General features: G+C 46.5%; 1 long non-coding RNA gene across 1 annotated transcript; it reads left to right on the top strand.

Annotated features, from left to right (window-relative positions):
* The first annotated feature begins 16,020 nt into the window (after positions 1-16,020).
* Positions 16,021-24,005, top strand: LOC148653996 (uncharacterized). The gene is made up of 3 exons (XR_015924906.1): positions 16,021-16,052; positions 16,222-16,333; positions 23,796-24,005. It is a non-coding gene; the product is annotated as an uncharacterized LOC148653996 (long non-coding RNA).
* Positions 24,006-27,572: the final 3,567 nt, after the last annotated feature.

The following is a 27,572-nucleotide window of genomic DNA, read 5'->3' as shown; positions in this document are numbered from 1 at the left end:
TCTTGTTCTATCTCCAGCCGATGCAATAAGTTGAGTGCATGATGACAACCACGTTCCCCTTCACCTCTGGTCCCCTTCCTTGTAATCCGCTGTGATTCCACCTCCTGAAAAGTGAACCTCGCTCTCTTGCTTGCATTCATCTTCCTGCATCCCTTCCCCACCCCTTGCTTAAGTCCTCACTTTGCAGGGGGTCCTGGCCTCCTTGTGCTGTTTCCAGATTCTAACTTCTCAATCAATATGCAACGCATTGCCTTCAATTCCCGGCGGAGAAGAGCCTTGCTGGAGTGAATTCCCCTGAGCTCAGAGCAGTGTGGACCCTTTCCCCAGGCTGAGTCGACTTCAGGAGTTGGGTCCCTGTTTTCCTCCTCAGCAGATGTGTTCTGAGGTTCGGCAGAGGCTCAATAGGAACTCGGGCTCCATTTTACTGTTTCTTAACTCCGTCATCACTCTGCCCCACCGCCCCACCCAACCCCTCAGGAGAGGAGCTCAGCCTGGCCTTCCAGCAGTTTTGCCCTTCTGTGGTGCTTATGATATGCTCACTACAAAGCAATATTAAATACCTTGCACTTTTTCCTGTATTGATCACACATAGCACCACTACTATTTTACTTAACCTGGGAGTGTCATGAGTAAATGCAATGCTTTTGTACATTACTGTGCGTATCATCTTGATGGCCATGCTGGTATGAGACAGGTAGCTTAATAACAGGCTGTTGTATATCCACTGTGTGATGTCTGGCCACATCTGGCCACAGCAGTCCTGTTCTGGTCTGAACACACGTCACTGTGCTGCAAGTTGCTGCACAGGGCAATTAACTTGTCACTTGTCTTATGTGGGTCTTCACTGAGAGAGAATGACCAGCGGATGAGTGCATTCCATATTAAAAAACAAACATTTACTCTGACACTGCAATTTTAGACTGGTTTAGACTCCCTTATTAGTACCGGAAGTTCATATCCTCCACGGTCATGGTGAATGCCGGTTTTATTTTTTTAAGACAGGAGTGCAATTCACTGCCCGAGAATTTTATGCACTGGAATTTGTCTTTGTGCTGGTTTTAAGCTGCCGCCACATGTTTGTGCTTTTCTGCAGCACATCTTTGTGTCGGCGGGGGTATATAAGCCCACTGCCAGCTGTGATTGTTGGAAGGGTTAATGTGTCCTTGCGAAGGATGGCAGAAACCCCATCATCTCTGCACCTTCCTGCCTGCTCCCATGAACCCTTGCTGCCGGCGCTCCTAATGAAACAGGAAGGCTGGCTGCAGGGGCTGCTGGGGGCTGTTGGGGGCTGCAGGGGGTTGCTGCAGTCTCCTCACTGCCTCCTTTTATGGCCGACCTGTGATGTGTAATTGGTGTCTGGTTTTACATTATTATTTTTTCCCTTTTCCCCCCCCTCCTTTCTCTTTCTTGTCTCCCTCGCTCTCTTCCTCCTCCCCTCCACAAAGGGCATTAAAAATGTGAGGTGGCAGGGGCCTAGTTATGCATGCACGGGAGAGGAGGAGAGAAGGAGAGGGGAGGAGAGGAAGGAAGGGGGAGGGAGGTGGGCTGGGGGGCTCTGGGGGCTGAAGGTAATTGTGTATGCAGTTTAAATGGAGCTGCGTCTCCCGCTGAGATTTCAATATCTGACAGTGCTGCTTTCTCTGCCCCTGAATCTCCCCTGCCTCCCTGCTTCACTGCACCTTGCCCGTGATTGCAACCCAGCAGCGCACCCCACACCCCCACAAAAAAAAAACCCCATCACCACTACCTTCCAATCAATCTTCGCCCAGCTCACACCACCTCGCACCCCCCTCCTCACCTCAGTCCCCCATCCTTCACAAATAAGCATCAGTATCTCTGGTGCATATTCTTCTTTTTTCTGCTGTTGTTTCGAAGTCTGGAGTCCCTACAGGAGGGTTGCACCGCGCTCACTGGGCTCTGCAGGGCCCCTGGGGTTTTATTGCGATTAAGCAGCAGGGGTGCAGGCCACCCTCTGTTCCCTCCTAGATAGAGCGTGAGTGCATGACTCAACCCCCCCCCCCAACACACACACACACACTCACACACACACACACAGCCTGCCAGGCCCACAGTTAGATTCGCAATGCAGCCAGAAGGAATTTTGGATTTCCTTATCACATGGGTGGGGGAGCTCTGTACGTGCGCGCGTGAGGGTTGAAGCACATGGCGGAGAGAGTGTGCGGCCTGAAAGGGTTTGATCCAGGGGTCCGGGGAGCTCAGGAATCTGGGCAGAGCCGAGGATCAGGGGCAGTGAGAGCCAGCTGTGGTGTTAAGGACAGCAGACAGGAGCACTGAACCTTTGGCCGGGTTTGATCACAGCATGCAGGAGGCAGTAGAGAGCAGTAGCAGTAGCAGTGGCTGTCACTGGATGGCTGATTCCTCTGCTCTTCTAACTGTAAAGGGAAATGAGAATCGCCTGTTACTTTTGTTGCTGCCACCTGATCTCAAACAGGCAATTGTGTGTTTCTTGTTGTTACAGCTACAGACGCCATGGCCGCACACGGGAAATTGAGGAAGCGCAGGCCAGACTCCTCCACCACACCCACCTTGGACGTGCTTGTCTTTTAACACACCACAGGCAGCAAAGCCTCGCACCGGAGGGTCAGCACCGATCAGTGGAGAGGTCCCTCACCAGCCTGTCTGCAAGAGCCCAGGGGGAGCCAGCTGCTCAGCCAGCTGAGCTGAACCTGGGAATCCCAGTCATATCAACTAGCAATGTGACCCCGGCTGGAACTCGCGACCCTGGGGCTCCACCTGCGAGCTGGTGAACCGTGATACCTGGAGGCCCCCGGCGGTGTCCTCGTTCAGTGCAGCTCACGTTAGTGCTCTCTCAGCTGCTGAACACCCGGGCTCCGGACCCGCAGAGCTGCGCTGCTAATCCAGAAAGCCTGACAGAACAACTTCCACCGAAGGAAAAGGTAAAGGTTTATTCCGTGCTGAAAGGAATAGAAAAGAGACATTTCAGCTGTGGAACCTTCTCCAGGTTTGTGCTGGAGTTGTCAGAAGAACCAAGTGCTTCAGCGAAAACCCACCCACCTTACTTGTAACAGCAATACATTGTTTGATTATGTGGATCATTGAAATGCAAACTGCTGACATACAGTATGCAAGTTACAAATATTTATTTCTGAGAGCTGTACATCACTTCTGGGCCTACTGTTTAGTCTGTATGAGACAGGTCCAGGAAAAATCTGTTGAGACAGAGATGTGTTGGTATCCGCAGAGCTCAGACACGGGGCTCTGCTGATTGTACCCAGGGGTCCTTCTAAACTACTGTGACGTCCAGCAAAAACCCATTGAAAGTAACTGTTTGCAGGAGAAATGTAGTTTGAAAGCGGTTCTGCGGGTTTTATTAAAAAATAAAAGAAAAATCAGGATCCTGGTTTCACTCGGAAGCCTTTTATACCCCAGCCCCCGTCTGTGGGCAGTGCTGCTAACGTACCTCCCTGTCTGACCTGTCTGACCAGTCTGACCTCCTGACCCCTGTGAAAAGGACAATGATGCACATGTCTGAGACAGGAACAGCCATGAGCCACACTGGGACTGTCTCTCTGTTGCCTTGCCCACTGTCTTCACCTGTTCTCTGCTTTTGCCTTAACAGGATCAAAACTTATTTTGATTTAAACTGTCATGTGCTGCTCATAGCAGTTTATTTGTAATATGCTTTGAGGAGCACGGGGCTCTGCTTGAATGCAATATGACTGACTGATTCAGAGATTGATTGATCTTCTCTTACATAGCCTTTACTTCCTATCTCCAATACTCATGTGCTGAATCCAGTGTGTAGACTCCCCATGCCAAATGATGTAGAAATGGATAGGTAGGCACAAAGTCTGGTGCATACATAAGATCAAAGGCTTTGACAGGCAAATTAATAGAGGGTACGGTCTGCTGTGGGTACACAGCATGGCGCACAGTCAGGCACAGAGACACAGAAGCAAGCACAGATAGTGTAGATAGGCCCACAGACAGATGGGATGGATAGATCAGTGTTCCTACAGCTTCACAAACACAGAAACAGCTGTGCAGAAATGCAGAAAAGATGATGCCCAGGCGTATATGCACACTGCTGTAGATGGACACATCTACTGGCTGGAAACTAGGCAGGCAGGCAGACACATGGAAAAGGTCAATGACAAATGACAGTGGTTTGAGGGGTAGTACAGGCAGGGAAACTCTCAGGATGCAGTTGATAGGCACTGAATGCAGACAGATTTAGAGATGGACAGCAGAGTGTCTGCTGGAGGCTCACACACAGACGGACAGACAGGCAGAGATTAGGCTGAATGCGTATCGCAGAGCCCGTGTTGTCATCCTGCCTCCCCTTCCTTCCCAGCAGCCCCTGCGAGAGGTGAGAGGTCAGGAAGGTGCTGTCCCCCTGCTTACTGCAAACTCCACCATGTGTTGTGTGTTTGATGAATTAAAAGGATGCTGCCAACTTAATTACACTGTAACCCCTCAATAAAGGAAGGGCAGGACTGATTAACTAGTGAATAATTGGGTCCTGATTGATGGCTTTCTCCCTCACTGCTAAAGGCTGTATAAATAATTATTTTGCCTTTGGGCCTCATTTTTTTGCCACTGTAGCTGCCGCGCATGTCATCCGCCGTAATTTATGGACGGAGCGCCGGGTTCTCCAGCGTGGGGAGGAAATGAGAAAGCCTCACCTCCCCAGATCTGACACCTTGGCTCGCCCCAGAGGCAGGCCTTGTCACCCCGGCAGCTGAAACTGTTTAGCAAACATTAGCGCCTCGCCGGCGGCTCTGGCTCGACGAAGGAGGCCGTGTGGCGCGACGGTCTTTCACACGGTGAAAGTTCCGAGGTCCCCCCCGCCGCTTAGCAGGCGAGAGAAATCTTGCCCTCGTCCAGGTCCCGCGCACCACGTGTCCCGTCCTTCATGGTCTCTTCCTGTGCAGTGCGGGGGCGCAGTCTTCCAGACTTGAAACGTAAATCGAGTTTATTGATCGGCCCGCCGCTGCCAGGCGCAGGGATCAGGGAAGAGAGGCAGAGGCCCCCCGAAGGTGTGGAGTGAGGCCTGCCAGGCTTGTCCAGGGTGAGTCTCATCCCAGACTTACGTCAGGCCGTCACGTCGCTCGGGTCTGCCAGACAGGCCGAAGGGTGGGAACCAGGAGTCTGTGGCGCTTGATCCAGGAGGCCCACAGCCCTGTGGGCTTTTCTTAGATAGTAAAAAAAACTTACATAGTCAAAGAGTGGGGAGACCTGGAAAATGTGCCCCAATTAAGCAAGTAATGGGTCCTGTTGTGTCTTTGAGGGCTCAGCTGGAAGGAAGAGCAGAGGAGCGCGGGGTCAGAGGCTCCAGATCCCTGGTGTCGGCCCTCTCCCTTCTGCAGCCCTGTGTCAGTACAGACCCCACTCCCTCCCCCTCACTGTGAGAGTGAGTGCCTGTGCACTTTCCCAGGTACGTAGATAACAGAACAGAACGTGCACAAAAACAGACACCAAGGCAAGACTCGCAAAAGAAAACACAGCAAAGAGTCCTTAGGCAGTCAGACAGAATGCGTCATGTGATAATCCAGGGCTGCAGTACCGGAAACAGTTATTAGAAAATTATATACGGCTAGAATGAAGGAATTCAACTAGAAGTTTGGGTCTAGCACTCCCTGTTTCATTTCCTGCATTATTGAATTTGAGTCCCAAACTTTCCCGTCAATTCCAGAGGCTGGCTTACAGACATCACCTGCGAAATGATGTAATTAATTCCCGTTATCAGTAGAAAGTGGATTGTCCCACAGTTGAGTGGGCTTGTTCAAGGAAATGGCGGGTCATCCTACGTGTGTGGCACTCCCAGAGAGAGGAGTTTATTTAACGCTTTTTGGCCTTGATTTTTGTTTTTATGTAAAATAAAGTAGAAAGTACTAATATACTGTAGGCTACTATTAACATCTGGCTCTTTGGAAGACAAAATCTGGCCAGTGTCCACTTTGGATCTGCAGTTGAATGTCTTTGCTTGGTGAAAATCTTCTCTCAGTCTTCAGTCTTCAGGCAGAGTCAAACAGCAGCTCAGGAAAAAAAAAACACATTTGGGTTTAGACTATGATCGCCTGTTGTTGTGTTATTTTGGAGGATCCATTCTTTTGGAAGGAGGCCTGGCTGGGTTGCAAGCTGTTAAGTGCAAAAACTGCGACAGCACGGTCAGATTGCTCTTACAAACCTGTTTATTTGACCTCTTTTCTGCATTTTGGGGAGCTCTTCACTTTGCCTTTTTTTTGGTCTCATTTTAGAAAATCGAAACCCGTTCAGAAAAGGGCACACACCAGAATGGGACTTATAAAATATCCACTGGCCTGGGTAGTTATTTCAAAAGCTCTTCTGCTTTGTTGGATTTAATTCTAGGTTTGTGCCCTGATGTTTCTAATACACAGCTCTCCAGTAAACCGGAAGGCTGGCCGCTCTGTGTCCTGCGTCCTCAACTGTGGAGATTAGCGTAGGGGGCTGTGGGTTCAAGTCCTGCAGACTCTGCTGTTGTACATGTGAGTGAGATTCTTTACCCCAGTAGCTCCCCAGGTGTATAAATGGGGACCAGTACCACTGAGAGGGATTACCCTGTGATGGACCAGTATCCTGCCGGGGTTGGTGGTTCTCTCCCTGGTCCAGCTAATGGTGTGGAAACCAAGCGCTTTGAGTGGAGTGTCCAGAAAAGCGCTATATAAGTGTAAGCAATTATTATTCTTATTATTATTCCTTCCCCGGCTGTGATTATCAGCATGAAGCTCCTCACTCAGATCTGGTGGCGCCTGTCTTTTCCTCAGAGTGTTTCAGCATCATTTGCACCCCGTTCAAACTCATTTAGAAGGACTTCCCTTCTCATCGAGCAGCGCCCAGGTAGAGAAGGCCCCTTTACCCTTTGCATCGACCCCGGCTCCCGTGGGCCTGCGGGTCGAAGTCTCCAGTCTGAAAGAAAAGGCGCTCGGAGGCAGAATGGAGAGGGGAGTCACAGGTGGCGTTGTTAATGTGATCCCGAAGTGTCACACACACGTGACTTCATCTGGCAGCATGATCCGATCATTTCTTTAATGCTGCCAAGGAAACTCCAGCTGCTCAGTGCTGACTTCTGCTCGTTTTGTCAAAACCCCGATTCACATAGATTTCGACTGCCACGAATGGCACTCTGGCTGAAGGAAGGGGGGATCTTGAACACCATGTTAAACACTTGGCAGAGCTCACAAACAGTCTTTCTTCTGCCTTTCTCCTGCCCTGCCTTTCTTAATTATGTGGGCCTCGTGTCGTGGAAGTTGAGCAGTCTGCTTTGCTGCTGCGTGCACCATTCCGAAAATAAATAAGTAAATAAACCAGCCCCTGGATTTGTGCTGCTTCAGTGCACACCCAGCGGAGAGCGCGAGGGAGACCACTTACGAGGCGGGGAGGAGGCGAAAAAGTCTATTTTTAAATCGAACGATAAAGAAATACACACACACACGATCATGCAAAAAAAAAAATCCAGATCTTTTTCTGAGACTCTCTCCTGCCTGCAGGCCCCCAGAGACTTGTGAAGAGTGGGGGCGGGAGGGGGGAGACACTGGGGGACCAGAGTCAGGGGGGGCGTTAGCAAGGGCAAGTGGGCACAGAGAGAGAGAGCCCGAGAGGGGAGGGGCAGTTCTTCAGAGTGCCAGTGGGCACTAACTGTGAGACGGAGCGAGGGAACGAGAGGGGGAGAAAGTGAGTGAGACAGAGAGAGAGGGGAAGGCGAGGCGAGCGAGATTGATATTTGCCCTCTTCTCTTATCTGCACTTGATTTATAAGTCAGCGCGAGTACGCAGGCGAAAGAGGCAAGGCAAAGACCTTGATTCTTCCCTGTGGAGCATATGCACCATTTGGATTGAAGGCATGAAAGGGGGCTGAAATTAATGGTAAGCTGTTCATCTGTCAGCACTGCCAGTCTGACGGCTTGGTGGTGGAAAAGGACTAGATGACATGCCCTCCAGTCAAGGGTAAAGACTGCCCGCTGTTCTCCGAGGGAGGGGGGAGGAGGGGGGGGGGGCAGGCTTCTGGTTTCCTTGAGAATATTTTGCATTTACATGATGCATTACCGTTGACAAACACTTCCAATGCTAGGTTGCTCTTTCTGTGGGATCGAGCGCAATTTTGAAAAAAGAAACGTGCTGCATTTCACTCTCCAGCACTCCAGCAGTGCAAATCCAGTGCACGGAAATTCTGCTGCTTGTCAATGTTTTCTCAGTTGAATTCTCTCTTCCAGGCCATGTGCTTACGTGCAGTCCCTTTGATTTTCTCCATTAGCGCATCTTCACATGAGAGGTCGGGGGGGGGGGGGGGCGTGTCTTTGTGACTGTTCTCTTAGTGAGATTCAGTGATCTTCTTTGTGGAACAGCGAGGATATTCTTCTTCAAGTCCTGCTCAATCCATTTAAATTCAAATAACAATTTTAACAACACTGAAGGCTGGTCCTCTGAAGTAGTGCACACATAATAAGTTAAAGAGCTCTCCTCTGTGAGCAAAGTTGCGGCAATGGAATGTTCTCCTCCGGTCGTGTTGTTATTGTGAAGGTCGAGGCCCGTTTTTTCTGATATTCCCGATCCACAGATATTGCTGGATTGAGTAGAGGTGACTGGGACTCGACTCAGGTGGTCTCAGCCAGGGCCAGTCCCAGGCAGGAGCTCAGTGCAGGCACAACCCCACACTCGTACTGACTTCAGGATTGCAGTGCTGTTATTTCTCAATATTTGTCAACAAGTTGTCAATATTTTACCAAATGTAGTTCACACTTTAACATATACTGTAGGTGTACTTCTATTTTATGGAAATTATGGGAAACACGAACAGCCAATACGTGCAGCCTTAATCCCAATCTTCTATATATCAGTAGTTTAACAGCCTTTTCATTTTTTATGTGTTTTCTTTCTTGCGGCGTGTAGAATTTCTGAGCACTCTTTGCTCCTGGTGAAGGAGGGCTGGCATGCTCCAGATTTAGCAGCTACCTTATAATGCTCAGTGAGTAAAGACCTACAGTAGCAGCAGAGGTGATATAGACACAGTACGTGAATAGTTGATTCAAATCAAGTGGTTACGTACCCAGGATGGAGGGGAATCCAGCCTTTCAAGTCCAGGAGTGAATATCAGTGATACGGGCTGAGCTTCTAAAGGGCGAAATCTGCTGCCTGCCCATGCAGAAGTCCCAGGTTCGAGTGGCAAGCTGCTGGGAGTCCAGCAGTGAGGAGACGTAGGTCTTGCTGTTTACTCTCTCCTCTGGGAGAATCTCTACGAAGAGGAATTGAGTGCAGGGATCTTGTGAGTTTGCTCACTGAACCCTTCTTGTATTTATTAGGTTTGTTATACTTATCAAGAGACCCAATAGAATAGTCAATGCATATTATTTCCAGTAGGTATGTATATATGTGCATGTATATATCACACATGCATGCAGTACCCCATGATATAGATGTATATATTACCCTACCACAATGAGAATATGGAAAGCTATTATTTTTCCTCTATGACAACTTATCATCATGCGCTTTGTTTACTTCTCAAAGAAATCTGACGTCCCCCTCCTGCCAAAAACCCAGACGAGAGTGCGATCGCTACTTTTTTCCGCACAATGGGGTATTCTGTTTTGTCAGCTAATTCTTTTTGATGAAAATGAGCCCACTCTCTTGCAGAGGCTGATCTCTATTTGCATGGGATTGTCAGCCTTTTCCAGGGCTGGCGTATCAGCCCGTTCCATTTACATGCAGATCCCCCTGCCTGAAGCACACAACCAACTCGGCTAAACAGCTGGCGCGATTTGCATGAGAATAGGATGGCCTTTTGCGTGCGTTAATTCTTTAGAAATAAGGCGATAATCTGTCCCAAAAATAGGCAAAACAAAGTAAGATAGACACCTTGTTTAATTAATGGATATGAAAATATCTTCTTTTTTAGTTGTTTTAAATAGGCACATAAAATGGAAGCTACAAAGAATACCTGCTCCTATTATTTGTCAGCATTCTTTACCATTATTTTTTTTCCTCCGAACTCATCTTATAGCAGAAGGCCCACTTTCAGAGCTCACAATGCACCGAAACAAAAAGCACAAAAGAAAACACACAAATAAAGTTTCTGGTAATCTGGCTGTTCTGTTCGGCGCCGATGCCAGCAGAGCTTCCTGACTCTTTGTGAGAGAGACGTCTTTATTCCATTGCTGGAGCAACAAAAGGGAAACCCAAAGCTTAGTTTCTTTGCTTTTAATTTCACGTCTCATTCGACGAAGAAATGTGTAGTTTTTTTTCCTTTTGTTCAATTTGGATTTGTTGTGTAAGTCTTAATTACCGCGGTATAATTCATTTATTACATGCATGTGAGATTTAACAGGCAGCGCAGGCCTGCAAGATACTGAGTACTGCCTGAGAGCCAATCTAGAACTTTATGGCCCGTGATGTGTACTATATGGAACATTATTACTATTTACATTGGTTTTCTGTAGGTCATGTATGTTATATCTGCCCTTTCAGCCAAGCAGTCGACTCACAATGCCAAAGTTCATAAAATCCTTTTGGAAAAAGAAAGGTGAGATAATCAGTGTTATTAAAACACATTTTAACCCCAACTTTTTTATTGTTGCACAGGGCTTTAGTAAGTGTGTAACCAAACTTTCAGCACACCTGCCTTTCCATGAAACAAGGAGGTTACATGTTAGAGTTACGCTATGTCTATACTGTTGTTAGGTGCTTCTCATTGCATGCAGCTGTGATAGTGAGAATTTTCTCACACCCTCTAATACTACAAGAGATTTCAGTGCAGATCTCTGTGAACAGCCCCCCCTGGAGTGGGGTCAGGGGATGTCACAATATCATTGATAAGCTCTAAACACAAGAAGGTGCCCCACTGATGACAGTCTACTGCCAGGTTCAGCTTCACTTTGCACAGAGATGCTAACTTCCTGTACTTTTTGATGAACAGGAAGATAATTTATGTGCCGCTCAGTTTTGAATGAAGATTCCTGCCTTCCCATTGTAATGAATGTTTACGTATAAATTACCATTTTCAACAATCAATATTCCTAATATACTTACAGCTGTACTCAATCCAAAATTAAAACTTAATTACTTTTATTAAGAACTACTTAATGATACATGACAGTGCAGCCTTTTTCTCTCTCTGGCAGCTTAAGCGAAATCCCATGAATACTCATTCCCCAGTGGTAAAATCTCTTCCTCTTCTCTCAGGGGTTTTAAAGTTTTATTTTAGCGAGTTCCCCCCACTGCTGAAATAATCTCCTGTCCTGCAGGGACAGCCAGACAGTTAAAAAGTAACCCATTTTCTCCTTAATGCACACGGACACAATTTTCCTTTGCTTTTAATTGACGTCTTGTGGTCTCTAGTCAGGAATACTGAGCTTACTTTACTCTGAAGAGGGAAGCATTTGAAAACCATTTTGTAGCTTGAGCTGACTGGTTGATTAGTTAGTCAGCAGACCAGAACTGCAAGAGCCACAGGCCTCCAGCAGTTAAAAAACGAAACCAGTTACATGGGCTGAATGCCCTCCTATTGTCTGAAACCCTTCTAATGGATTTAGCCTCTCCATCCACTTTAATGCATTCAGTGGAGGTGGGAAGCACCTGTCTTCCTTCCAGCAGTATTCCGCTGCTTTGACCCTCAGCATGGTCAGCATGGCCACACAAGGCTGCCTGAGCCCAGGTCGTGAAGGGTAGCCAGTGGCAGTCTTGTCCTCTCCCAGTATGGGCCAGCGGGAATATTCTGGGCAAAGGGGGTCTTAAGGAGACTGATTTTGAAAGGGAGGAGACATTTTACAAATGCAAAGGAAAGGGCCCAGTCCAGCAGTGAGAAAGAGCTGCTGGCCTCCTGTCACCTTAATTTAATAAATAATAGAAAAGTGCATAAGAGAGGTTATATAAAACAGGAGGTCGTGTTGGCGCATCCAGCCCACTTAGCAGTTAGTAGCTAATTGATCCAAAGATCTCATCCAGCTCTTTTTGTAAGAAACCAGGGTACTGGCTTCAACAACAGAGCTACGTAGTTTTTTTCCAGCCTCCCACAGCCCTTAAAAATATGCCCTATTGTGGCACTGGCCCACAGAGAGAGGCTGAGATGGGTCAGGCGCAGGTCCTGAGTCAGGGAGAGTGTGTCTGAGCCTGCCCTCCTCATCGCTGTGTGCGTGTGAGGGAGAGACCGCACTGCAGGCTCCTCTGAACTGGTCACACAACCAGCGCGAGGCTCTGACAGGGAGAGAGACAAGGGGAGCACAGCTCTCCTGCTGAAAAGCAGCAGCTCCTCCCGTTATATTCCAGGGGGCGAGTGGATGTGAGCTGTTTGCCTTCGTAAACACCGCGGAGATGAGAGGGGCGTCTGTAACTGTAAAACCCTGGTACACCCCACACCCTCTCCTCCCTGCTGCTAGCTTAGAAATCTGCTCTGTAGTAAAGGAGTGAGACGAATAAAAGCTCTTGGATGTATCATTGAATCAGTTGGGAATGGGGTGTGTGTTGAGTCCCAGGTGGTCAGACTGGAAATAATAAGTAAATAATAAAATCTGTGTAATTTAATAAATTTATCGGAAAGCAATACAAGTAGGTGACAGGGTGTACATTAGTCATAGCTGTGCATCTGTTTGTTTCCAGACAGAGCCTTTTTATTGCATGTGGAAGCGAATATGATTTGTAAAAAATGTTTTGAAAATAGCTTATCCGAGTCCTCTTTATTCATCATCTAACTCATCCTGTTTATTTTGTGTTGCCAGGATTTTCACTCAGGTCTGATAACAATATTTTATGTTTCCATGTCCTTGCTCGTTGTTTGTTTTTGTTTCGATTTTTGTTTCTGCCGTGAAAGGTGCTATATAGCATTAAGCCGGTTATCATTCCGTTTCGGAAATGAGTCCTCATTTTCCTAGAAGCAACGACCTTCGACAATCGGAATCGGCATCTCGTGGAGATGCACAGGGCTTCACCTCTGGAGGCCACTGGGTGGCCACAGGCAGAGAAAAGGGCTCTCATGAAGTCTGAATGGCTCAAGACCCGACTCAATTCCTTCGCCTTTTACATTTGTTTGTCACAGACCACATAGGTGTCATTTAACAGCAACATGAAGGCATCTAAGAACCAACAGGGGGGACTTACTGCACAACCTGAGCTGTGAGAAGCAGCTATGCAGCTTAAGGAATTAGTCACTTAGCACAGACTTTTATCCAGATTGAAGTGCTGCACTAACTACTCTGTGACACTTAAGTCACTTGCTAGAGACGCTCGGTTTGAAACCTCGTGCAAAGGGTTCAGTAGTTAGTTCATTCGCACTCAACAAGCCAGAGACAGTGCTGAGGTTTGGGCAGACAACTGCGCTGGGATCTGAACCACTGAGCCCCAGGGACGCTGTGATTCCAGGACTGTGAGTGACCAGTATGGCCACTGCCGCCATTCAAAGGAGAATGGAGAGTCCGAGTCATGTCCAGTGTACTGTGCCTGTTCTGCACCCTGTGGAATCAGTTCTCAGCCCAAGTGTCTGCCTATTCCAGGTCTTTAGATCAAAGACAAAGGAACGCAATCCGGTCTGAGGCTTCAGATGTAGCAAAGCAAGGTGTTGTAGAAACTGTTAGTGGAGGGTGAAGGCTCAGACACAGTGACACAAGCTACAAATGCAGAACACCTTGTCGGAGCATTTATTGATCCATTATTATCTGAGGCTTGCTGAGCCGATATAGCCTGGAAACTCTATTGTATAAGAGTGAATAGCATCCATCGATGTGCACATCACCTTCCCTAACTACCTTGAGAATGATGAAGGTGATTATTATTCAGTATATAATAATAATAAAATAATAATAATAATAATAATAATAATAATACATTATTATTGTTGTTGTTGTTGTTTTATTATTATTAGCAGTAGTGGTAATATTACTATTATTAACCATTATTATTAGCAATAGAGTGTGTTTTGGGGTGGCAGAAGCCTGAATTCAAGGAGCCCACTCCCCACCAGCACCACCTTTAATTGATAGAGAGGTGGGGACGTGCCACATACATTCACTGTAACACTTTAATGTTTTTAATTTGTCTTTCTAATGTTTGTAGAGAGCAACCTAAGATGGTAATTAAAAAATAATTAGGGAGGCTAAAGAAATCTTTATCATGCGAGAAAGATTCGCGCAAAATGTTAATTTCTGTCAGAATAACTGAATGCACGCACAGATGCCTTCCGACAGAGCCTGTGATTTCTGAGTGCTTTGCATGCCAAATAACTTGTTTACCCCCTCAGTGTTTGCCAAGTTTGGATACTGTCAATTTACGAATAATTTCCATTTTACTGGTTACTTCGCTGCCTTTTGATGGATATGTCTCGCAGACTTTTATCTTCTTGTGTGTAGGCAAACTAATTAATATTTTTCCCTTCAGGCAAATATTTGTTTCCTTAGATCTAAATGTGGGCTAGATTCATCTTCGACTCCATATGCTCCTTCTTGTCAATCAGCCTTTTGCCGGGGTGCTAAAAACGAGCAATCTCTTATTTTTTCAGGCGTTGCCTTCTTTGTGAGCTAGCTCAGCCTTCCTTTTGAACAAACTCTTAAAATAAATCAGATGCTTCTATTTCTGTTACATCAGAGATGAGAAAACCCGGATTCCAGACTCCTACCCCCTGTGCTTCGCTGCCGTCAGTGGGGCTGTGTTTCCTCGCTGGCGTTACCTGTGTTTATATGTGCAGTCATGCAGCGTGGCTGTGACATTAGCCCTCTTGTTTTGTTCCCTTGGTAACCGCGAGGTAGGAGCAGCACTCACCCATTCCAGTACCCACTGGCTCAGGGTGTCCCAGCCATGGTTTCCATGGCGATTTTGTGCCAGAGTTCCTTCCTGTTCCATGATTCACCTCCTGCGGTGAGGGTGTCACAGGTCTGAATGGAGCATCCAGACCAAGGGCCAGAGACGGGAGAGTTGTAGTCTCCCTTACAGCAGACGAAACACATCCATATGTATGTGTGTGTGTGTGTGTGTGTGCAATCATTCAATTAATTAAATCACAAGAGGACCGGGTGAGAAGCTCTGTAGCTCCAATTTGCAGAGAAAAATGGAAACATGGCAAGAGCAGCTTTGTCTGTTATTTCTTGTTAATCTTACCACGCTTGTGCTTTTACTGTGTGTGATATCCGAATAATATCATCAGGGTATTGCGCATACGCAAGTCTTGCGTGCATATGATACGTCTTTGTGAGGATTTGCATATCAGCACAAAGGCTTGATGGTGTGGTGCTCTTACAGCAGGGACTGGGCAGATTCACTAGATGAGCACAAAAGTTTTAGCTCTGTGGAATAAAGCTGGGTGTCAAACAAGATTGCAAGTGAGGGAGGGCCATACCCTTGGGGTGGTACAGGGGCAGAGACGATAATGTATGTCTTGTGTTATTACTGTAGTTAGCCATCGTAGAGGGGCATGGAGAGTGACATCCCCCCTCTCTGAAATCCAGACCGTGGAAAACTTTGTTGCTTTTAATTCCGGGCGTATAATTATTTTTTTGTAAGAGGCTGTCCTGTGGCTGGCTAGAGAGCGCCGCTGTAAGGCTCTAGGTCCGCTAGCGACTGCGATTGCAGAGGATTGCAGAGAGGGGTGAGGCCAGTTTTGCAAATGGCTCCCTGGGCCAGTCAATCGGAGCCTGCAGGGTCGGGCCGGTGGGGTTTTTCCTGTGGGTTGCTAACAGCTCCGAGGCAGCCGTCGCGGTGGGAGGAATTACAGGGAGAAAACCGGAAAACCGCCACTGACAAGCGCCTTGGCCCTCCCAGCGTGGGAGCAGAAGCACAGGGGCCAGCGTCAGCCCAGGGCCGCAGGGCACTGACCCCTGTGCCAGCTCGCCGCTCCTCGGCACACAGCCTCCGCCCACCTGCCAGGGTTCACACGGAGGCCAGAGCTTCCCAGCAGCCCCTCTTCCACAGCCCTGCGTCAGGTTCCGCGTTCCGCCAGCCTTTCAGAGACGGGTTGAAAGATGACAGAAATGCTTCTAGAAACAGCCTTGTCTGCACTTGGCTACACAGGGACGAGGTGGGGGGGTGGGAGATTTTACTGATTTTTACAGAGGAAATCACCAATAATCTTAGGTAAGATAACAAGAACCCTGACAGGGGAATCACAGGCAGCACCATTTGGCTTTGACTTACCGTGAACTAGACTTTTACCCCAAAAAAATGGTCATATGTGTGTTGTGCTTTTCGTTTCCTCTCCTCGTCTGCCTAATCTGTGCCTGTTCTACGTCGTTTTCACCCGCAGGGAGAGCTCCGACCGGATCCTTCCTTTGTCAGGTTCACCAGCGGCAGGAGTGTGGAGGGTGACGCATGCCCTGGCCGGCCTGGACTGCGCACAGCTGGTTCATTACGGCGTGGTAAGTCTTTTTATTTTTTAAGAAGCCGTCCCTCCGCCCTCCCCCTCCACTCCCTCCGCCCAGCTGGGTGGGACTGAGCCACAGTCTGAGGCTGGCAGAACCCTTGACGTGTTCCGGGGGGAAAATGGAATTCCTGGAGGGGAAAAAAAAAAGGCGGAACGAGGGAAAGAGACATAATTCCCCGAGTTCCCTTTCATCTGGTCTTATCTGGCACAGAGTATAGACTGGCTGCAGACCTTAATCAGAGAGCCGGCTCTGTGTGAGGAGGCCTCCTTTATGAGATTTTCCTGAGCTGCAGGTAATCTTCTAACTGGAGAAGAGGAGACTGCACCTAGAGGCGAAGATTTAGTGGAATTTGCTGTGACTCCTGCTTTTTTTTGGAGGGGGGGCGGCCCATCCCAAAATGCAGCCTTCCTTGTACCGGAGCACAATAGGTGATGGTGGGGGGGTGGGGGGGGTTCTCTTCGACTTGGGGCAGCAGGCTGTGTGGGAGCATGGACCGGGACCGTCCTTCTCACTTTCAGCCTGGGCTGCTCAGGAAGCTGACGCTCGGGTGCATGATCACCGCGGCAGCCCTGCTGTCACACGGCCAGCCAGAGCCCCTGCGACTCGGCGCGTTTTCCGTCAGGTTTTGAGACAAGGAAGTCACAAGCTTCAGAATGCTTGCAAACTGATTGGCTGATAGTAGCTAACCAATCAGAGGGGGTGATTTCTTACAGGAAGCCAGGGTATCGACTTCAGCGACACCGTGGGGCAGCTTGTGCCAGACTCCCACACCCCTCTGTGTAAAGCAGCGTCTCCTCCCTGTAGTTTCCTGTACCTGTGTCATGTGGTTTGTGCTTCACTGTTCACTCTGAGGAACGTCCGTGGTTTTGACTCTGTCAGGGCTTTGGAGGGGTTTTGAATACTTGTGCAAGGTCCCCTCACAAGCAGGCTTCTCTGTGCGGCAATAAAAAAAGTTAAGTTCTTCCAGCCTGTCAGTGTGAAACATTCCTTTGAGCCCTGGAATTCATCTGATCACTCATCTCTGGACTGATTTCACAGCAGCAATGTGTCTTTTATAATGCGGTGACCAAACGTGTACACAGTGTCCTACATGAGATTTGAATACATGAGGAAGAACACTGAGTGAAACCAACGGGACAGCGCAGTCCTTATGGTTTTGGCATGGAGGTGTGCGGTTTTGTACTGTGTACACAGTATAGATTGGGGCTTTCCAACCTTGTTCTGGGTGACTACAGGTTTTGGAACATTTATTTAAGCTGACGTGTTCAATAAAAATCTAGTGAGCTCCATCACTTCATTGAACGCTTAATTGAATTAATCGTTTGCTTAAATAACAGTTAATGGGTTTCATCTCTTTAGCCCTCGACATTGATCAAGAAAAAAGTCTAATTAGCAACGTCTGTGCTCAGTTGTGACCTCGGTGTGAAGGAAAGCTCACAGACTCTGTGGCTGTCCAGGTAGTCCTTGTACACATGGTGTCGTTGAGGAATCAGGGAAGATGACAGAGCCACCCTAAGAGAGCACAAGAGCTGAGCGAGAGGCAAGGGGATCTACAGTATGGGTATTCTGAGCAATCAGGCATTTCAAAAAGCACATTAAGCGCAGCTGTTTTAACCTCACGGTTTATTTTAATAATAAAAAGCCCAAAAAAGGGAAAATGCACATGGGAAACAGAAAACTATAGAAATGAATTGAATCTGAAAACATGAAAAAAGCCTCAGAACAGTTTGTCAGCGGACGGTATTATTGTACTGACTGGTGACCTACACTCTGAAAGGCAGTCCCCATCACCCACGCCAAAGAAGAGAGAAAAAATAATATTTCCCACTTAATTTCTGTTTCCAGTAATTGTTGTTTTCATTGCTGACAGTAACAAAAGTTATAAAACATGTTTAATGATTTCAAGATTTCAAATCTCAATTTCTGCTCAGTGTATTATTGTTAAATTGTTATTTTTATTATATTGAATAAACATTGGCTGTAGTATCATAAATATATGACTAATAATACCAAATCTTAACAATAGACCATAATAATTTTAAAAGTTCAATGAACACATCTCTTCAGTTCTCTGGGCTACTGAGAGCTGATTATTAAAATTGATATTCAACTGTTCTGGCTCAAAGGGGCAGCCCAGTGTTTAGCACTGAAACAATGCTGGCAATCAGTGGCAGCCCACTGGAGCTCAGCAGGTGTGAGCCTGGCCAGTACCTGGATGGGAGACTCCTGAGAAAGCTAAGGCTGCTGCTGGAAGTGTTAGTGTGGCCAGCAGGGGGTGCTCACCCTGCGGTCTGTGTTGGTCCTAATGCCCCAGTATAGTGATGGGGATGCCATGCTGTAAACAGGCGCCGTCCTTTGGATGAGATGTAAAAGTAAAATCGACATCCTGACTTTCTGTGGACATTGAAAATCCAAGGGCATTTTTTTCTAAAAGAGTAGGGGTGTAACCCTGGTTGTCCTGGCCAAATTTGGCCTTTACCAATCATGGCCTCCTAATAATCCCCATCTCTGAATTTGTTTCATCACTCTGTTCTGCTCCCCACTGAGAGCTGGTGTGTGGGGAGTATACTGGCGCACTACGGCCGCTGTCGCATCACCCAGGTGGGGCTGCACATTGGTGGAGGGGGAGTCTCCATTATCTGTAAAGTGCTTTGAGTGGAGTGTCCAGAAAAGTGCAAGGAATTATTATTAATTATTATTATGTTGTCTGTGTGGAGTTTGCATGTTCTCCCAGTGTTTGCGTGGGTTTTCACTGGGAGCTCTGATTTCGTCCCGGGGTCCAAAGACCTACTGGGAAGTGAACTGTCCTCTGGGTACACTGGGCCTGGTTGGAGTGTGTGCTGTGTCTGTGTCTTGTACCCGTTGCTGGCTGGGATAGGCTCCAGCTCCCCCGTGACCTTGTGTTGGATAAAGAGATTAGCAAATGGATGGATGTTCAGCCTTGAACCATTTTCTGAATTACTCTGAAGCAGCTGAGAGGTGTAAGGGTGTGTGTGTGTTAGGGAGGAGGCGGGGGTAGGGGGTTGCTGTACTTTCCTATAGATGCGAATCTGTGAATCTGCAGTCCCCCCCTGAAATTTGCACGTGGGTTTCCATCAGTTAATGAGCTGGAAACGGCGTGCTATTGCATTATAAATGAGGTTTACACATGGTAATGTTGGATTTGTCATGTAAAAGATTGCTTCTTTTCAACCCATTGAAAGAGCTAAATTTACCTTTGTGCCACATGCCCAGGACTCATAAAAGGCAATACACTTTGCATAGGTATTACAATAAGTCTATAATTCTAAAGTGCTGGTGAGAGAGAGGGAGAAAAAAAAGCTGTTATTCCCATACAAAGGTAGATTGGTGTTGACTCATGAATGGTTTTATTAAAAAGAAAAAAGAAGCTGTCTACCTATCTGGAAAATAACTGGATTTATTATTCTCTGAATGTGTTATTGCCCTTTTGTTCTGTTTGACCAATGATAACTATATTATTGCAAAGCAAATGACGTGGAGCTCCTTGTAATAAGCAATCTGCAGAATCCATGTGTGTTACAGATGTTTTAACAGCACCCAGGGCTCCATAAATATCCCCGGCATGCCGAAAAGAAATCTTCACCCCATTTTTTTTTCCTTCATCGGTTTTATCTCAGGAAAAAAAAAACTCTGCTTAAGTTATTCCTATTTGTGGATTTCTGGCTGAAGATCACCAGCCCTAGACAAACACTTTATAAAACCGAGATCTGAAATATTAAATGGAAAGATGGTCTGGAGGAAGCAGCACTGTGTGAAGAACTCAGGCGCTGCTTTCTGCAAGAAGGCTAGAATCCCATTGCATAGCAGGTCTGATCTGTTTCACATTTACAAGCAGCAGGCTCTCATGACCTTTTAACTAGAGAGGCAGAGAAGCAAACGTGCGAACTTTACATCTGCCGGCGCATAATTACACAAGACAAGGTAGCAATTATCTAGCACCAGGTGTGGGATTGTGTGTAAAAGCCAGCAGCAGGTAAAAGCTGGAACGGCTTCAGCTGCTGTGGAATAGGAGTCTAGTATCTGGGACTGTCATTCCGTGCTGGGATTCTCAGTGAGTTGTCGGGAGCTGGGACGCCCGCAGCCCTTCTGTTTCAGGATGTTAATTATTATAATTATAATAATAATTGCTTACACTTATATAGCGCTTTTCTGGACACTCCACTCAAAGCGCTTTACAGGTAATGGGGATCCCCTCCACCACCACCAGTGTGCAGCCCCACCTGGATGATGCGACGGCAGCCATAGTGCGCCAGAATGCTCACCACACATCAGCTCTCAGTGGGGAGGAGAGCAGAGTAATGTAGCCAATTCATAGAGGAGGATTATTAGGAGGCCATGATTGGTAAGGGCCAATGGAAAATTTGGCCAGGACGCCAGGGTTACACCCCTACTCTAGTAAACCGCCCTGATCACTGCTAGCCAACAGCCACACAGATCTCGAGGTATCGGACTGACACACTAAGCACAGGCCAGAGAGACAGCCTGTGAGCAGATGAAGGACAGGACTGAGAGTCCCACTAGTGCACAATGAAAAACACCTTGCTCTCTCCACATCAGGACATTTCTCCCCTTCCCCATGTAATGTCCGGGGGCCTCTGACCCTTCTCCCTCCTCTGCCATTTCTCTGTCTCTGCCTGTTGTTCAGGGACTTTGAAAGCCAGGACATTGGCTCTCACTTTGGAGTCAGCTGTCCGCACGAAGGCTTGAGAGCTATCCCATTAGGCATCAGTTTATCACCGGCTGAGGTTTTGTAGAAGGTTATTAAAGCGAGTTTTGGTACGCAGTGCTCGTAAGGTGTGATTTTTTAAAGTGAGGGCTAGGTTAGGGTCAGTACAAACACTGCTGTGAAAAAAAGCCAGATCTCACATTTCCTTGAACCGTGCTGTGCCAAAACAGCACTGTGATGGGGTAAAAACAGAACGAGGGGAAAGTAAGAGCATAAGAAAGATTACAAACAAGAAGAGGACACGTGGCCCACTTCGCTCATGCCGTTAGGAGTCACTGCTTCAACATCAGGTGTGGGCGGTTTGTGACAGACCCCTACAACCCTTTGTGTAAAGATGTGCTTCCTGATTTCAGTCCCGGATGCCATCTCTCCCAGTCTGTACATGTGCCCCAATGATAGCATATCGATATGCTTGGCCTTCCTTTGGGGGGCAGCACTGGTCTTTCAAAGATGGAGGTCAAAGCACAGCCAGTGAGGATTTCCGACAGCCACGTGCGCTGCTGTTAATCTACTGACACTTCCACAGAGATTTGCATTGTGCCTCAGTGACCGTTTCAAAACCTGTTTATCTGATGAGAAATTAGAGTGTCAGTGTTGCAGCAGGGCCACTAGAGGGCGGTCCTAATTCTACCCCCCCACCCAGCCGTCTTGGGGTTCTCCTTTACACTCTGGGTGACCCTGGATTTTCATGCATCGCACTTTTAGTAAAAGCGCCTTAATTTCGATTGTTACATTATTGAGTCGCTCTCTGTTCGGTTGTTGAATACCATTAAAGGGGATTGCATTCAGACGTAGGTTAATTATATTATTCTTCTGCTTTTCCTTCGGTTTCAGAAGATCATTAATCCCATTGATTTAGTATTTGTTGTTGTTGTTGTTGTTTATTTTTCTTTGCTTATTTTTATTTAGAAAGGGTTATTACCAAAACGGTGAGTGACGTGTGTGTGTGTGAACCACGTGAAGGGACGGGCCGCTTTTAGTTCTCTCTTCGTGTGCTCCAGGGGGAGGGCGGTAGGCTACCTGTTAATGGCCAGTGCTAGCGTCACCTGCTGGGTAGCTGGAGGAAGTCACGATGGTGCTTTGCCCTGTCCGAGTGCCCTGCCGCATTGCTCCGGATCTTCAGAAGCGCAGGGGATCCCCACACGGAGCAGTCGCCAGTTTCATCTGCAAGATAACCTGAAGCTGCGTCGTGCTTAGGCGGCCTTTGCCCGTCCTGCAGTTTTTTTTCCCCCGCAAATCTGACGAAAACTCATTTTTAATAAGCGCCCCTCATTAGTTTTCTGCAGTAAGAGAGGTACGCACATTCTGCACGCAGGGGCGCTTTTTAAAAACAAAAATCATTTCCCCCCTCTTCTTCACCAAGTCTAATCGTCTTCTGTAAATATTCAAGCGTTGTGATAGGAGCTAAACTTTCTTTTCTGGAATCCTGCGCTTGACATTTAGAGATATTAAAATTTTTAGCCTCCTAATCCGAGCTAAGTTAACTTTTTCATTTAAACAAATACCATCTTAAATCCGACAGCAAACTGGAATTGAACTCGTCTCTTCCTGGCAGCTGTGGTGTCTCACCCTCGCTGTCTGTGCGCTGGCGATGCTGCAGCGAGCTCCGTCTCTCCTGGTGTAGGATTACGAGTCTCTCCTTTTTTTGTCACCTTATACTATAACATCTAAATTGTTCTCTTTCAATTCTGAAAACACCTACACTGTTTGATCTAATAAAGGCATTTCCATAGCCGCGCGCTCCCCCCAATTAGAGAGTAAACGTGTTAGCTAGCTTGACTTTAGCTTACCCACACCAGCAGTCAGTATGTTCTGCTGGCAAAAAAAAAAAAGTAAAATTTCCATCAGCCAACACGAATTAAAATGAAATGCAGGAAGCCATCTTTGCAGAAGATATTCCAGCCATCAGATCCTCTTGTAAACAGGCTTCACAACAAATGATAAAATAGTGAGAAAAATGAAAAGTACCCTAAATGGATGGGTTTGGATTACTAGAAGAGTCTAGAAGATACTGTAAATTTCCTTTAGAAATACAATAGAAGACACCTGTACAGTACGTGTGGCGCTGATTATTTATTATTGATTTTCTTGCACTGACTACTTTTATTCCATGATCAGTAATAAACAATACATACCTTTCCTCTTTCCCCAACAAGACGTTTATTAGCACCCAGATAGCCTCTGTAATGAAGTAAAAGCAACTACTTTACAGGTGTCTCCTTTCCAGAAGTGTACATACAGTATAACACAGCTCAAGACCGACTGTGGCACAATTTCCCTCTTTCTGCGCCCCATTCCTGTTGAAGAAACATGACTAAATGTCTGCTCTGGAAATATAATTTATGCTTAGAATCCTTTTCAAATTCAGATTCAAACTCAAAATTCAAGGGCGCCTTGTTGGCATGACTAAAATTAGTAACGTTGCCAGAGCAATTACATAATGCAAGCAAACAGTATGAACTGCACAGATTTTGATTTTCAGACCTAGAAATTCACATTTTTTAATGTATGCATATGCACACACACCCACTGGCTTCAGCAGTAGCTTGTAGGGTTTTCTGTAGCAGGCTGTCAAATCTGTATGTATATTTTTGACCTACACGTATTCTGATATAATAAAAATTAAATTGCTATTAAATTAAATACTGAGCTTACAAAGAGAGTGCACACGTGCTCTAAATGCTTCTTCTCATTTTTCTCTCTACACAGCTCCTGGAAATACCTTGGATCAAGAAACCCTCAGCAAAGCCCAGCATCACAAATCACAAATCAGAACTCTAGCAGCAGGCTAATTCCCTGTCTTCAACAGAGGAATGGGCACAGTGCTTGGCTGTCCGGCAGGAAATAATGAGAAAATCTGAAGAAAACAGAAAATGTAAAAATAGATAAATAGAAAATGAAAAGAACAAATTCTATTTTTTACCCCGAGTTTTTTTTTTAAATGCCCAAACTATTCAGATTGTCAGAATATTCTTCAATCTCAATGGCATTGGAATCTATGCGAAAAGTAATTACTGAAACTCTATTCAGCTGTAATAATAACCTGCCAGTGATGACAGCAATTACTGGAAAGGCGTAATAGAAATCAAAGACACATTCCTCTATGACAAGTACTCCTCTAACTCAGGTTTGTGTTGGCTGAATAGTGTTTGACAATGAGGATGCGCTGTATCATTCTTAATCAGTGTTGGCACGATATTAGGGCTCGGGCTGTGAGCTACAGTGTGTGTGTAGGGAGAGCTAATCACATGTATCCTTTGCCCTGCTCTCTGCCACACACCCCCTGCCTCCCCCAGGGCCCGAGTCAGGGGTGTAGCGTGGCACGGCACTGTGGAGTGTCTGGCACATTGGCACTGAGAGAGAGAGAGAGTTAGGGCGGTCTGTCTTCTTGTCTTCCACCACCCACATCATCCCATTTGTCTTTGGTACTGTATTCATTACATAACTCAGGGGCAGAATGACGGTGTGGCTTCACGCCTCTACAGTCCTGGGGACTTTCTGTGTGGAGTCTGCATGATGCCCCACCATGCTAGCATGGGTTTTCTCTAGGTGGTCCAATTCCCCGCCACGCAGAACGTTTCTTTCTTTGGAACCTCCATTAAAGACTAATACGTCTTACTTCTGGTAAGTAGACATAACAATAGTTGAAACAGGAATTAGATCTAATCTAGAGTGGATCATCTGTAGGGCAGTACGGGATACCTAGGGGATAGTCAACATGGATCTAGAAAATGTAGTTTTTGTTTATGCCTTTGAACAAATAAAAGCCGCACTGAATAAAGAGCATATGATAATGGTAATTTTTCAGAAGGCTTTGGATAAATTTCCTCATAAAAGATTAGTTTTCAAAATGCAGGTTATAGGCATGCACAGTAGTGCCACATGCTTGGATTGAGAACTGGTTAATGGATAGAAACAGAGAGCACAGATACGGGGTGAATAAATGGAATTAAATAATTGGAGGGATGCGATTACTGGAGTACCACAGGGACTGTACTGGGATCGCTGCTACTGTTAATGTTAATACATAATCTCTTATGTTAATACATTGATCTTCTAGACAATTTGGAGAAGCAATCATAAAAAGCACCCAGATACATAGTTAAAAGTGTAGAATTTAAATCTGTGGATTGTTATAATAAAATCATAATGAAAACTGTACTAAATACTAAATATGAATTTAGAATATTGTGATTCATTCTGGTGACATTTACCAAACAAGGAATTTCTGCTCTGGAATCAGTCTCTGGAAAAGAGACCTGGGCTTCAACACATGTTACACTATCAGGCCAGATGTGAATCTTTTCATCTAGAACAGAGACTGCGAGAGGACCTAATCTTGGCATTCAAAACCCTGAAAGGCCAAGACACGGTCACCCCTGTGGACTTCTTCAGAACTAGCTGTGAACCACGGACCAGAGGACACAAACAGAAACAAGGTGAAAAACTGGGAATCTGGGGCACTTCTTTACACAAAGAGATGTGGGAGTTTGGAATATGTTACTGGCAGTGCTGAACCAATTGCATGCCTAGTACCCCCTGACATCTGGAATATACTGTGGTGAGGCACCACTTTAAACTGAGCTTAGACAGTGCTTTGACTGACAGGCTGTTTTAGCTAGATACTCAGATTGGAGCCCAAGAGCTCAGAAAATGCCAATCAAACGTGTCGCTCCCTGTTGTGTAGGGCTGTACTGCAGTGGCCTGACGCATGGTGCTGATGCACTGGGCGAGAAAATGCTATGGGGCAGAGCTGGAGAACGCTTCGTCCACACAGACTCACCTGTGGTGCACTGTCTGTGTGCTGGGGAGAGTGAGGAGAACTGCTGGTATGGTTTTATTTGTCATGTATTATTCAGTGTCCCCAGCAAAGTTGTAGCCCACCTCCAGCCTGGCCCCTTCCTCTATCATTCTGTCCCCTTGGAGTGCAGAGGAGCCTGCACAAGGCTTCCTTGGCAACGCTGAGTCAGAGGATGCCACCTCTCGCAGGGAGGTTGTGCAGAGTTATTACGGCCCCGATTTCAGACTTCTCACTATTTTCCAAACCATTTAAGCAAGGGAAGCACAACTGATTCACAATCTGGGGTGCAGAGGGCACGACGGCAGCGAGGACACGTAGTGCAGCAGAAAGCACCTCTCGTCAGCAGGGCCCGGCTCCGTGATGTCTGTCTGGGAGACTGATCGCTCAGGGCCTGGGCTTTCCTCTGTGATTGACAGAATGACGAGATGCCTTTTTTTTTTGTTTGTTGGAGTTTCTGTTTGAAACTCTTTGGAGTTCTTTTCCCCCTCTTGTTAGAGCTACAAAACACATTGTCTTCTCCAGTAGTACGAGAGTGACAACTTTGAAGATCTGTTATTTTCAGTTTTACACATTTCAGTCGTCTGTCTAGCTAGTTATATGGATGGGCAGGACTTTCTAGCAGTGGACTAGCATCTTTAAATTTGATGCTGTTAAATGGTGTATTTATGGAATGATTTTTGTGACTTTTTTTAGTTTCATAAATATATGATCAGAAATATGTGGGTTGTGAAATAATGTATGACATGCTTTGAAACTGACTGAATATTAAATACATTATTATAGAAATATATAATAAATAACATACAAATATATGAAGAAAATGACCCATTCGTCTGGCTGGCTGGACTCTGCGGCCGAATTCTTCGAGATTTTTACGCCAAATGACCACATTTCTGACCAACTTTTATGTCAGGCCCTTGCAGGCAGTAAAATCAGGCTGAACAAGTGCATTCGAATTCTGCGAGGTTTGAAACTATTTGCAGCTCAATCTCTCCCCCTGCCCCCAGCAGGCTCAGCTTCAGAAGAGGCTGTTCTGGGGGAACTGGATGTGGGATTGAACAGCGTTTCCACTGGCTCAGCCCCTGCTCACTGAACCTCAGTTGCAGAGATTCTTTCGGTCAGGGAGGGTCCATAAAGCCGCCTATGCCTGACACTTACAGTCTGTTCATTGGACTGGGGAGGGATTCCTAGTATTTTGGCCAGTGTCTTGGATATCTATCCATCTCATCTTTAATGCGGAAAGTGATGCTGTCGGTTTTCATTTGAAAGATTCACCACATGAGTAGAAGTGATTCCCCTGATGTATGAAAGTTGACCACAGAGAAAAGGATTTGCTGTACGATGGACTGCGAGCTTCAGCATGGAGTGCGGCAGGAGCCCCCTGTTTTTCTCAGGATGACCAGGTGTCCATGGAGACATCGTAAAGGCAGGACAGCAGGCCACACAGACTGAGGAGGTCAGACAACATACCGCACCGAACCGAGGAGCCTTTCAAATATTCCTATTTAAAGTGAATGATAGCTGTTAAATAATCATGATAATAATAAATACAATACAGTACAAGAAACGAGCAGTTCTGCGCACCGAGCCTTGCAGTGTTTACAGTTTAATTTTGTTTACCCTTACGATTCAAATACGATTCCTTGTTTAATAACATAATTTTCCCTCTTTGCCCGTTCTCCTCT

This window comes from Lepisosteus platostomus, chromosome 10 (genome assembly GCF_059453375.1).
Source record: "Lepisosteus platostomus isolate fLepPlt1 chromosome 10, fLepPlt1.hap1, whole genome shotgun sequence".
NCBI lineage: Eukaryota > Metazoa > Chordata > Actinopteri > Semionotiformes > Lepisosteidae > Lepisosteus > Lepisosteus platostomus.
This window is presented reverse-complemented; position numbering and strand designations above follow the sequence as displayed.